Source organism: Rhodnius prolixus, unplaced genomic scaffold (assembly GCF_049639745.1).
Source record: "Rhodnius prolixus isolate KJV_2025 unplaced genomic scaffold, Rpr scaffold_1, whole genome shotgun sequence".
Taxonomy (NCBI): Eukaryota; Metazoa; Arthropoda; class Insecta; order Hemiptera; family Reduviidae; genus Rhodnius; species Rhodnius prolixus.
This window is the reverse complement of record NW_027411581.1, coordinates 59,797,118-59,810,898: the sequence shown is the minus strand read 5'-3', so window position 1 is coordinate 59,810,898 and position 13,781 is coordinate 59,797,118. Positions and strand designations below refer to the sequence as shown.

The 13,781-nt window shown below is 32.2% G+C and overlaps 1 protein-coding gene and 1 long non-coding RNA gene across 5 annotated transcripts in view; both read right to left on the bottom strand.

Moving 5' to 3' along the window:
- The window catches only part of mgl (low-density lipoprotein receptor-related protein megalin), a 635,024-nt gene that overhangs the window by 167,030 nt on the left and 454,213 nt on the right, over positions 1–13,781 (bottom strand). The gene's annotated exons all lie outside the window — the stretch shown is intronic.
- Positions 7,823–8,437, bottom strand: LOC141446012 (uncharacterized). The gene is made up of 2 exons (XR_012453443.1): positions 8,020–8,437; positions 7,823–7,938 (listed from the first exon to the last, which is right to left on the bottom strand). It is a non-coding gene; the product is annotated as an uncharacterized lncRNA (long non-coding RNA).

Sequence of the window (13,781 nt, the reverse complement as noted above, 5' to 3'; positions counted from 1 at the left end):
ACTCGAATCACTTCATTGCAGATATAATATAATAATACGTGATTAGAATAGTACTTAGAACTTTAAATAGTACTCAGGTGATGGACGGTGATGTATGTAACGTGAGAATACTTGTCCAGAGGCTAGCTGTTACCATGGACTAAGATGTTGACGCCCATTAAATAAAAAAAAAACAACGACAACAATAACAATAATAATTTGACTTATGCAAGTTGTGCAACATGACTGCTGATTCGATTCAGCATATCACAAGTTGATGCTCTAGTCCAGGGGTCGGCAAACTATTTCAAGTAGAGAGTCATTTCTTCTTAAATAATTTTGATAAATCTTTCTAAGAGCCGCAAGGATGATAGAGTAAAGAACTCTAAATATCATTTGTATTCACAAATTATTATTTTATGATATTCAATAACATTTAAATGTTTTATATATTTATTTTCACATATTCAAAGTAAATAAACGAATAAATAATAACTAAACCTGTATTTGAATGAAAATGGCGGCAGTTTTTTATAATTACGTACTGTATTTTAAAATAATTCTATTCAATTTCAAACCTATCACATTTAAAATTCTTTTTGAAAAAAATATCTTTACTTTAATAAATAAAATTTTCATTTGTTTCAATAAAATTGAAGTAGACAATTTATTTTGGACAGGCTGAAGAACCACAAAATTTGGATAAAAGAGACTAATGGCCTAAGAGCATCCTCTACTGCCCTGTGGAGGCCAATATCCAGGTCAGATTTGTTAAGATCAGCAAGCGACATCTCACTAGCCTGTTAAAGTTACAAGCCCAAACAGCTATCGAGTGCCCATGCTGAGTATTATGATTTTATTACCGGGCCAACATAGGCTACAGAATCTCATACTTTGGGCAGAAAGTGTTGCTACTTCCTTCAGGAGCTCCTTTCTCTTAGCTTTTCTGAGGGCCCCCTTTAGGTACACTCCAAATGGGCCGCAGATGGAGAAAAATGAATACGCAAATTAAAAGTTGTTTTTGGCCTGATACAAATTGTTTTAACATGCGGCTCGCGAGCCGTGGGTTGTCGGCCTCTGCTCTAGTCTGGTAGGTATCACCGAGTTATCATTCAGGGCTAACTAATATAGCACGTATTCACCATCAGGTAATAGCCATCAAAATCGGTGTATTGCCATGGACAGAGAGTGGAGGTCTGACAAGAAATCCTTCGAAAGCCATACTTGAACGTGATGAAGATACTACATTGAAACGGTAGTAGAATCACCAACAGGTTGAAGAATGAATTGAAAGAGAGTATATAATGAGAACGCTGATTAAGATCGATGGTTCGATTAAGATGATGGAGGAAAAAACGCCAGTAATGATAAACTGGAATTGCCATTATCTATGTTTTCTAGGATGTAAAAGGGATATCTTACTGCACTACAATCGCGAAACAATAGCTAGCAAACACTGTACAAATCTTCTGGATCACCTGGATGAGGAACTGGAATGATGAGGGATAGATTGCAATTACAAAAAAATGAGGACACTAAGATCTACTTACAATTCAAGTAAACGCTTCAAATTGCCCTTAATTATGGATTAAATAATCATGTATTTAAATTTATATCGTATGTTTATAAAAAAAAGAAGCTATTTCCCTCCTTTTTGTTCAATATTGGAGGGAAGCGCAAACTCTTTTTGTTGATGCTAAAAAGTTGACTAATAGACGATATTAAAGCTAACTCAGATTGCAATGCAGCAGTGGCAAAAAAAAAAGAAAGTTATATAACTCGAACTAGACTAAATGACCTTAGTGGTTCTATAGTAAAAGCTCTATATTAGAGAACTGGGTATAAGCTGGTGTTACTAACCAACTAAATCAAACTACAAAAATAAACTTGTAACCGCTGTTCAAGCGCAGAAAGTTATTAGGAGAATTGATCCAGGGTATGGTGTGGGTAGCCAAGTGGTGAAACTTTTGGACCAGGATTAACTGGGGCCCACCAATCAACCTCCTAATCCTTCTTGAAATTGGAACTCTTATCAAAGCGTATAATATATACATCTTATATATATATATATATAGGAAAGAGCAGTCCGTCTGTCTGTCGATATAAAGCTTTATATTACCACCAGTTGGTTTGGAAAAGCACCAAAATTTTACGGGGCCTTAATGGTAATTGGCTCATTTTAACGAAGAACAATCTAACTTCTACTTCTACCAACCACTTCTCATCCATTTATTGCAATTACACTGTAACGCTTGTCGTCTTTTTTCAGACATAAAATTTTTTAAACGGAGTTTATTATACTCCCCCTCAGCGATGTGGAGGACACTGCAATTCTTTCTGCTCAAATGATACATACTGATTCTCCAATCACATCTTAAATTCTTAGAAAGAAAAATGGTTAAAAAGAAAAAAAAATTGGGAAATCCAATTTGATGAATCCAAATCTCACAGCATCACTTTCACCCTTCATCAGTCAAATGCTTCCTTAATTTTTTAAAATTTAAAAGAACATTTCATCCACCAATGCGTGGGTCCCACGCGAAATCACAGTGTTCACGAAACGGCTGAAAAGAATTGAACTCAACTGACTATTTGAAAAGACTAATCGACAGTCAAAATCCAGTCTCCCACTAAACAATAAACGATTATGCAGTTCAACTAACTGGGTTCAACCAAGAGATGTAAACTCTAAACCTCTAATTAACCCAAAATCCTCTGTTATCCCTATAAGTTTCAAAATTAACCATCCATAGAAATCTTGATATTCTTTTCGTCAACCTAGTCGCCCGAACTCGCTATAAAAAAAAAAAGATACCATATCTCTGTATTCCCATTTTGAATGCTTTATTAAGTCTCCTGTCATCCTGTACCGTTCACGATAACTTCTCAGGCGATTAAAAGGCCAGTGGCCTCGCGATTTTCTATTTTACATGTACAAGGTATAGGGTATTGGAAGTGGTACAGCTAAAGGAGCTTCTTCCCTCAGAGTATGCGTACTTGGAGAGGGTGAAATGTTCCCCAATTCCTGATTAAAGGAAGACGCCTAACACATCTATTCACCCAATTTACTAATCATCCAGTTTACTATAAACCAAATGAATATTCTAGTTTTGTGTCCAAATTTCAGGGAAATAATGATTTAGTTTCCGTCGCTTTGCAAAATTTCCCGAAAATAGAAAGCAGGATCATGTAATAGTCCCTTTTAGTATATTTATTTTATTTAAACTGTTCTATGAGCAGCAAGGAGAGGTCGTATTTTTTAAAAATTAAATACCTCCCTGAAAGAGTTTTTTTCCCCATCCTGTAGGACCCAAAAGAGATACAAACAAGGAAATAATTAATGAAGAGCCAAAATAACAGAGCAGAAAGCATGAATCAAACTGAGGAAAGCAAACAGGGTATTTTGCAGAAAAGAAGAACAGAAATGATGAAAATTGCGCAGAGATTTAAATCTATTTTCCCTCAGCTATTTTACTCCTTCTTTTAACAAAAAAGAGGGTATTGGTTCACATAAATATCATAATAGCTTTCTAGTATTCCCTTCTTTTGTCTAGCTCTATTCCAGCAAAATACTGTTATAACATTAAATCAGAATTGATCCCACAAAAAAGTAGGTAAATATTTTATTTATCGTTCCAACTCTTATTTTTGTACCTTTTAGCTGGATAGTCCGGGTTTTATGTGATTTCCTTTATTTTATTAATGAAAATTCGATTTGGGAAAAAAGAATTAACATATTTTCAACTTTTCTTCACACATTTACTTCTACGCAATTTATTTACTTACTAATAATCTATGGTTTACAGCAAAATTATTTAAAAGTAAAAAGGAGTTACAATTTTAATCAGCAGAGTTCAATGGAAGTGATCTTTTCATCTAAACCAAAACCAAATAATTAGTAACTTCACTAGTATGAAATGGACAGAAAGATATTTCAGAATTGAATAACTGCAGTTCTGTAGAATCAAGCTAAACTACTGAAAATGTGATTAGGTTCACAGAGATGGATAATTTGGCTGATTTTACACGTAGTAGCACACATGTTTATGGTTATCCTTTATCAGTTTCAGGAATTTTCATTTTCCACCAACACCGATTTCAGGACATATACTAATTAAGATTAGTGTTAGTTAACACTTATAAAAGTAACAATCTGGCTTAAAAAAAATAAATAAATAAAAATGAAATTGAATTAAAACCTATCGAAAACATAAGCAAAAATCTTCCCTCTAAGAAGGCCTATCAACAACCGAACAATCTCTTGCAATCAGATAGGTCAAGTGGATGCGCTAGCTCGAAGTAACTCAGGACTTCGACATATTAACACCAAACTGCAACAACCATAACCCAACTGAGACAGTTACAGCCACTTATTAACATAAAAACGTACAAGACACTACTAAAACCTATTCTGACATAACCCTGCCTAAAGAGGATAACAGCTAGTAAACGACTGACCAAACAACAATCCGCTGTGTACAGTCTCATCGATCACCAGAAACACACAAATCAATAAATAAAAACTCAGTCTACTAACAATGTACTAGTTCTATTGTAACAACCATTACGTTTAAAAGAAACTGATATAATTTGGTAACTTGGTTAGCAGTAATAGACTTGTTACAAGTTACTTCTAGTAAAGTTAAAGGTGATGCACTTGATAAAATTTCTTGACTTGTTACTTATGACTTTACAACAAAATATTTTACAAATAAATTTCAAAAAACAATTTGAGAACACCAAGAATTATAATTTTGAACTTGTAGTCGAATAAAAAAAGAAGATTAAAGAAAACATCGAAAAGACTAGAAAACAATTCAATAACATAAGTGCTAAATTACTTACAATCGATTAAAAAGAAAATATTAAATAATACATACATTTTTTTTTTTTTTTGCGCATCAACAGCTGAGGTCATTAGCGCCCGGAGCTTTTTCCAGTACACTGCCGGCCTCCGGACAGTGTTCTCTCGGTACAGACAACACTGTCCATCACCGGGGACAGTGAGCTGTAAGAAGCTCCTAGGAAGAGAAAATCTAAGGGTCAGCTGTTGGATTCGAACCCCGGACCTCCGCATGGGAGTCCAGTATGCTAACCTCATAGCTAATCCCTTCCCTAAAAAAAATATAGTGATTCCGGCCAGGTAAAAAAGTTTAAATATCAATTTCCAAAAACTATTCGAGGGAATCAAAGAATGTTTATTTTCAACTTGCAGTTGAATAAAAAGGAAAGATTAAAGTATACCTCATTAAAAGAAATTAGAAAACTATAAAAAGAAACAATATGGGGAAGCAATGTATTTTCTGATGCTGATGTATGCTGATTTTGAAATTTTGGAAAAAGAAAATACTAGACAATCCATCTGAAAGGTTTAAAAACCAGTTCTAAAAAACAATTAGGGAAACAAAGAACGCTAATTTCAAACTTATAGTCGATTAAAATGAATGAATAAAGAATATATCAAACAGGAATAGAAATCCATTCCTAACAACAATTTGGGGAAAGAAAGAATGTTAATTTAGAACTTTTACTCGATTAAAAAAAATATACTTATTAAAGAATACATAAAAAAGATATAGAAATCAAATCCCAAAAACAACTTGAGGAAAAAATGCTAATTTTGAACATATATTCGATTAAAAAGACAAGAATAAAGAATACATCAAAATAGAATGAGGTATCGATTCCAAAAAACAATTGTGGGAAGCAAAGAAAGGTAATCATGAACTTTTAGGCGATTAAAAAGAGAATATTAAAGAATACATTGAAATAGAATTAGATATCAACTCAAAAAACCAATATGAAAAACAAAATTTTAAACTAATGTTATAGTCCAGTTAAAAATTCTAAAAAACAATTAGGAAAACAAAGAAGAAGGCAAATATTCAACTAATAGTGACATCAAATGAAAAGATTAAAGTATACATCAAGTAGGTTATGAAATCAATTCTATTAACTTATTTAGGAAACTAATTTTTAACATTAAATAAAAAAGATTAAGGAGTACATAATTAAAAATGATTGGTAATCAATTTAAATTCCTTTTGTAGGATTCGAAATTAAGGAATCAATCAACATTGGACCTTGTCAAGACATTAACATTTATTTGTAAGTAATAATTAAATGATAGCATGCTATTTTCATGCAAGAATAATAAAAATATAATTGAAATTTAAAAAATGAAATTGATAATAAAGACTTACTGTGTTTAAATAATATATAAGTCCATCAGCATCTCAGTAGATCACCAGTCCAATAGCACTTGACACTTGACACTATTTAAAATAATTCACAACACTATTCGCACTAAAACTGTATATCACGCACTAAGTATAACTTAAACACAATTTATAAAATAGAACTTCACTTTAACACGCACTAATATTCACTTAAAAAATCACATTAATAAAGAGACACACGGACGAGTTAAAGATGGCCGCCGGTAACTGACCAGGCAGATCAGCTGGTAAGGGAAGGTTATATTAAGCAGAGTGACCAACTTTTTTTATTCATTTTTTTTTCTTCATAATTAACAAAAATAAAATTTAATCAGAGAATATGGATTTTATTTTATCGATTTACATAAAAGTCGACTTTAAAATATCAAAGAATTAATTAAATCAAGGCAAATCAAGAAAAATTTAGTATATTCATACACACACGATTTAAATTTTCTTTCAGCTTGAAAATCTTCCAATAAACAGTCACTAACTTTAACAAAAACTTTCAGTTTAAAATGTTAAGTATAAGGGTTGATTAAACGCCAAAAGGTACACAAATCAGCAGGTAACCAACATTTCATTAATATTTCATTGATATCATTAACCTAATTTTACTGTATTAACTTTTCATTAATATTTTTTAGAATTTATTACGTGTCCCAGACCCTTATGCTGGCCATTTTATTCATAATAATTTTTGTGCTGCGAGAAGGCTCGCTTCATCTAATTTAGATTGATTTTAAAAGGACGTATCTATCTATTAATGCACAGGTTTTTTAATGAAACGCAATTTAAAAAAAAATTATTAAATTAAATTAAATTATTAAAATACTTTTTAAAAAATGCATTCACCGAAATTATTACATCAGTATGAACCTAAAAATCATTGATTTAAGTTCATCCTTTGATTAAATTAGTTGGATACAATTTGCCAAGTACACTTCTTTAAAAATAACAGATAATTAATACTTAACATGGTTTATTAATATTAAATATTATTATAGTTATCTTTAATTACACTTTTAATTTGTTTACTTATATTTGTATATATATTATACTTATATTATAGATATAGATTTAAATATTGATATACTAGGGGCGGGCGTTGGTCTTGTAGTCAAGAGCGTGACAATGTAAGTGGTAGAACCCCAGTAAGACTACTTTTTATTTGTCAGAAAAAATTGTTTTTAGTAAATTATGAGCTTTCGCCCCTGTCCACGTCACCTAATTGGTAGATGGACGTTAAATACCGCCTGAAAAAATAGGCGATTACATTACTTTTCTTATTATACAGTATATACTAACTAAATAAATACAACGTAATTAAGGATATTTTTAAATTAATTTATCCCTAGATGGATTACTCTGAAGGTTATATACATATATGTAAAACAAAATAAAGATATTTATATTTTTCAGATGGCAATTATTATTTAAATAAATAAATAAATAAAAATTATTATTAAAGTGCTTTACTAATTATTTGATAACAAAACGTCTTTGATAAGTACTCAATTAAAGACTACATTCAATTAAAGTTTGCAAATGAATTATAATTACAAGTATTGTTTATTTGTTATTAACTGCATAATTTGTGCTCATATATTCTGCAGTAAGACTAATTCAAGATTCAATTTATTTTAAATCCGTGATTCAGATTTCAGCAGCAATAGACCAACTCCTACTTTCCCTTTTCCATTTGAATGTGAGAGTGTGATGATTATTCAGAATAAAGCGCCTAAAAAGAAAAATCGCAATAATAATTTAGATTACAGTTAAAGTAAAGTGCCTTTTTATAACTAATGATGATATTACTCACCTTTTATTATTATATCAAAAAAATTATTATGAATAAAATGGCCAGCATAAGGGTCTGGGACACGTAATAAATTCTAAAAAATATTAATGAAAAGTTAATACAGTAAAATTAGGTTAATGATATCAATGAAATATTAATGAAATGTTGGTTACCTGCTGATTTGTGTACCTTTTGGCGTTTAATCAACCCTTATACTTAACATTTTAAACTGAAAGTTTTTGTTAAAGAGATTTTTGTACCTTTTGGATAGATTTATTTATAGTTTTATAGAGGGTTGCAAACAATACCATATTTACACAGCATAAACATTTATGAATATATCCTCCCTCTCCTGGCTCTGCGTATAGTTAGCCTTTACATCCTGAAACATAAGTAACTCCGACGGACCCCTCATCCTTTCTCACCTGGGCTTGGGACCGGCTTGGCGGACTTAGTCCGTCAGTTAGTTTAGTCTCACATTTAAAATAAAAGTACAAAAATATGTAAATAAATAATAATATAATTATTTTTAAACAAATCTTTCACAGTGTGGACAATTTTTTTTATTTAATATAATAAATTGTTTCTTTTGAATTAGTTGTGCAAATCTTACAACTGCATCAAACATAAAATTAAATTCAGTTCATAAATAAAAGTTTCCTTCATAATTTAGAAGAAACAACGATCGTAATATTTAAAAAGTTACAAGAAGTTGAGTGCAATTCAATTCCATTATGTAATTAAATTAACTGCTTATAGGGCTGGAACTGTGAAAGGTTCATTTAAAGATAAGTAAAACATCAAAACCATATAATTAAGAATATTGAATTATTAAGTGATGACCTTTTGGCCATTCGGTATAAGAAAACTAATTCAAATGATATATACAAACTTAAAACATGCAATTAAATAAAATACAGAAATTAACTTATAAATATCGTACGATAAGACATAGAATTTGTTTTATTCGCAAATATAAATGTAAATTACAATTGAATAAATTGCGTCATCTTTTTTTTATATTATTATTGTTTGAAATATATTTGGCCTGATTAAATACAATAAATTACAAAATGGGAAATGACATCGAAAATGAAGCAATAATTTCTTTCAAGGCGAGTGATTGACTTGAGACATGGAACCTAAGGTATAGAATCGTACCATCAACTATTCAAGTTATTAAATAAAAACTAAAAACAAAAAATGAACACAGTTATTAGATCTTAAGTGAAATAGTATAAAAACTTAGGTGGGCATAATAAATTTGTTGTCACTTACTATTGTGATAGTATGTGAGGACCAAACAGAGGTATTCATTGCGAAAAACATATTCTATGTAAACAATTTTTTTACTTCAAAAAACAGAAACATGCACAAATAAATTAATAATATCAAATAGAATATTTTCAGTCAGTCCAAATGTCATCTGCTGGCTCTCCAACGGCTAAAATTCGATATAAAAATATTTTAAGTTTTACTAAAAATATAGATTTTTTTTTAAGCACGTTACGTTATTGATTTTAAAAATAAAATATACGCGTCTTTTAAACCCGGATCAAATTTAAAATTATAATTAATAAAGTCGTCATTTAACAAATTCCACGAATTATTTGGACTTTTTACCGCGCAAACGTAGTGGCCAGAATTAAGGTCCGAACCGTAATGGTAAATCACGGACGAAAGTGTGAAATTAAAACCGTCAATATTAATTTTATTTTCATCGAAAGAGTGGATTTCATTTAAAACACGATTTCCTTGATAACGCTTTAGTATAACTATTAGATAATCCGATACCGAGTATAATTTACTACGAATATAAATTTTATTTTCTCCGCATTCTGAACAAGTTATATCCGATAATTTATAGTCGAATAACGAGTGAAAGGTAACCGGCTCGTTATTTTGGAGAACCCCGAATTCTAAAAAGTACATTAACTCAAGATTAATGGGAACGTCATCCCAATAACTATTGCAATTGAAACACTTTCGAACGAATTTTACTGTACAATCAAATAACCTGCAAGGAATGTTATTTTCTGTTTTTAAAGCGGATATTAGAAATATTAGAAATTCTTGCGCGTCTTGTTGAACATTCGCGTTAAAATTTACGTCACTACCGTGAGCAATTAATTCGCGGAGTCTTTTGGTATTAGGTTTTTTGGCACCTCGAGTTATTCCGGATGTTAAAATATTAAATAATTCGAAAGTTACACTCACTTTTTGGTAGTTATCGCGAGTTTTTGGATCCGGAAAAGTTATGTTTATATTATTGACGAGGTTATTCGTTAGGTTAAATTTAACGGTATGTATATTAATCAAACACTGTGCAACGACATTCGCGTAACATGAAACGCCGTCAGAATTCGGTAAGCCAAATATTTCCGTTTTAGAAAAAAGTTCGCGATTAACATTTGATTGGAGAAGGGATTCTTCTTTTGTTAAATTGATGGTGGGGGAAACGCAAATATTATTATTCGCTGTTTGCAAACATGGTGATCGGATCATTTTATTTAAACGACGGTATTCACTTATCGCGTCCATATCTACTTTTATTTTTGCCGAATCGAAATCAATTAAATACAAACCGTTTAAATTAGTGACCCGCGAGAGAGCTACATAGTGCATGCCCGGTGCAAACACTTCTTTTCCTAAACTTGTGAATAAACAATCCAAGGTTAAGCCTTGAGATTTGTGGATGGTTACCGCGTACGAAAGAGTCACCGGAAATTGTTTCCTATGCACGTAAATATTTTTTAACAACAGAAATCGCGCTTTTACCCTTTCTAAAGAAAAGGGTTTGTTATTCACGATAATGATTAAAGAATCTACGACGTTTCCTTTATAAACAAACCGTTCCACTACACCAATTGTTCCGTTTACAATTCCGTTAGCAATATCGATATTTCGTTTAATCATTATTTTCGCGCCAACAAATAAATTTATTGTTTTAGATAAATTAGCAGTGCGGGAGACGTCTTCCGAAATTTTATTAATTAAAAAGTTCAAATCTTTTATTTTTTTATTCGTGAGTTTAAAATTATAATCAATTTCATCGATACTATCTATTGTGACTATTTCTTTCGCGAATTTATCTGAATAAATTTTATTAAAAGTTGTGCACTGAGCTTTAGTCGCGAAGAGACATAACGGATTTCTACCGCAATCGAGTAATACTTTATAATTTTCAATTACATTATTTAAATCATTATTAGGCAAAACACGTGAGTTTAATAGTGCGATGTCTTCTGCGCAGACATTACCCGACCGAATATTGAGCAAAGTGTTTATAAAACCGCTTTTATCATTTTTCTGTCTTACGTTAATTTTTAATTCGTCGTATTCGAACATCGACCAAAGATCAGCAGAACCGATAGACCCGAGTTTGGATTTGCATTCGATGCGAGTTAACTTTTTAAAAACTTGATTACCTTTAACGGGCTGCAATTGTAACAAATCACCGAAAAGTAAAATATTAAAATTACCGAAAGGTTCATTATTTTTAGCAATTTCCGTCAACCGAAGATGAATATAAGCGAAAACGAGACTCGAAACTAAACTAATTTCATCTATTACCAATAATTTCATATCTTTAAGTACGTGTCTAATCGCCCGACAACTTTCAACGTTTAATTTATTATATTCGGCGGTTTGTTGGTGCTCAACCGGGAGCGATAAAAGCCGGTAAATGGTGACGCCATTAACATTATATGCAGCCAGGCCGGTCGGAGCCGTTATAGCCACTGAAACAGTGTCTTTCTTGGGCGGAAATGTATTGTTAATCCAAACTTTTAACGCTTTTAAGAGATACGATTTACCCGTACCGCCTACACCAGAGACGAATAATTTTATTTGACTATTGCATTTATTATTACTTTGGTCGATAAGAGTTTTAGTTATTTTATTAAAAATCCGGCTTTGATCTTCGTTTAAATTAAATTTACTATCGCGATCGTCAATACTAGTATACATCGCCGCGCAAACTTCCAACATCGCCACGTCTGCATCCTGCACTTCTCGGATAATATTATCCTCTTCTAAATTAATGAAATTCTCTTCTTTGAATTCCGCAATTTTACTCTGAAGTTCTTTGATTCCTTCTTCAATCATAATTAATTTATCATGATAAGTCATGGCCTGTTTTAATTCCGCGGAATAATGGTCAAACGCTTCTTGGTACGTCCGAAAACCTTTTAAAATATCCGATTCATTACGCCACGGTTTAAAAAGAAGTAAAAGGGAGTGATAATACTTATTGCGGTCTTGTTCTGTATTTAACGTTTTGTAAATGGGGTGTTGAATCACGTAAGGTTTGCCGCGCTTTCTTAAAATAACATTATTTTTTAATTTTATTCGGTTTTCGGCTTCTAATTGATCGCGGGAAAGATCGTGATAACGACAGAAATCGTACAAGTTTAAAGTTTCTAGATTGTCGGGTCGATTCGGATAATAGTCGTTCAGCCATGACTTCAAATATATATCCGTGGAATTAGCCGGCATATTTTTTAGTTCATTATAAGGTTTTAGACATAGTTTTCTATTTTCGCGAAACGTGGTGCTGATATATCGCATATCTTCCGATTTACCGTACAAATGATGCCCGAGTAACCGGTCTATTGTTTCGTATAACCCGATCTGCCGATGCGTTAATTTTTTTAATCCTAAACTCCACAACGCTTTTTTATTCGATTCTTTACATATATCAGCCCATAGATCTTCTAATTCCGTTTTTTCATTTTTAGAAATGTAACTGGTTACGTAAATAACTAATCTCAAATCTCCGTCTTTAACAAATTGCACGTCAACGTTAAACCCGCCGGAAGCTAATAGAAGGACAGGGTTGTAGTCGTTAATGCGAACCTCACTTCTCTGTCTGGGCAAGTCATAAACACGTTTCGGACCGAAACCTTTAACTCTAGACGCGATTGTAGAAATAATGTCATTAATTATCAATTCGTCAGTAACTTTACGCGGAAATCCAAACCGACATTTAGTATACATTTTTTGTTTTACGCGATATTTTCGTTGGCAATACGAGTTACACTTATGCATTTGATATTTCCGGACAAACGAGTGCAAGACAGGTGACTCTAAAGGATCCGGTAACCGAGCACAAATATAAGTGTTAATAAAATCGGCAACCTTTCTAAAGCAATCGTTATTAATTTCCGGACTATCCCGAATCCACAATAACATGTGGTAATGCGGCGCCCCCCTTTCTTGATATTCTACGCGCCAAAAATAATGCTCCACGTAACCTAATACCGGATTTATTTTATCGTTTATTAAAAACTTGAACATATTTCGGATGAGGCGGTGATAATATCTACACACGCTAGTCGGATCTAACGCACATAACTCCCCGGCGGACATTTTCTCCACGTTAGGAACATCATTATTAATTTTAACAATATATTGCAATAATTCGGAATGATCATATTCTGCACATGACAAAGTTACAAAAAAAGTCGGCGCCCCAAAATCGCGTGTCATGGCATTGAGTTCTTGGCGACGACGTTGCCAATACTCCTTAGTACCCCGTAACGAACTAAATAGATTGATTAAATGCTGTTCCAACTGTTCATCGTTTACGGTAACTTTAGTTAAAATATCATTCACCGTGTACGGTTTGTACGCGCGAACGTTTAACAAGTGTGCTATGGCCCCGCCAAGGTATTTAAATTCACTGTCATTTAGCAAATGAAATAAATAACAAGGATCACGCCGAAATCGCCCGTCTTTATTTAATATCCGTGTTTTACGATACTCAGCGTCCGACAGAGGAA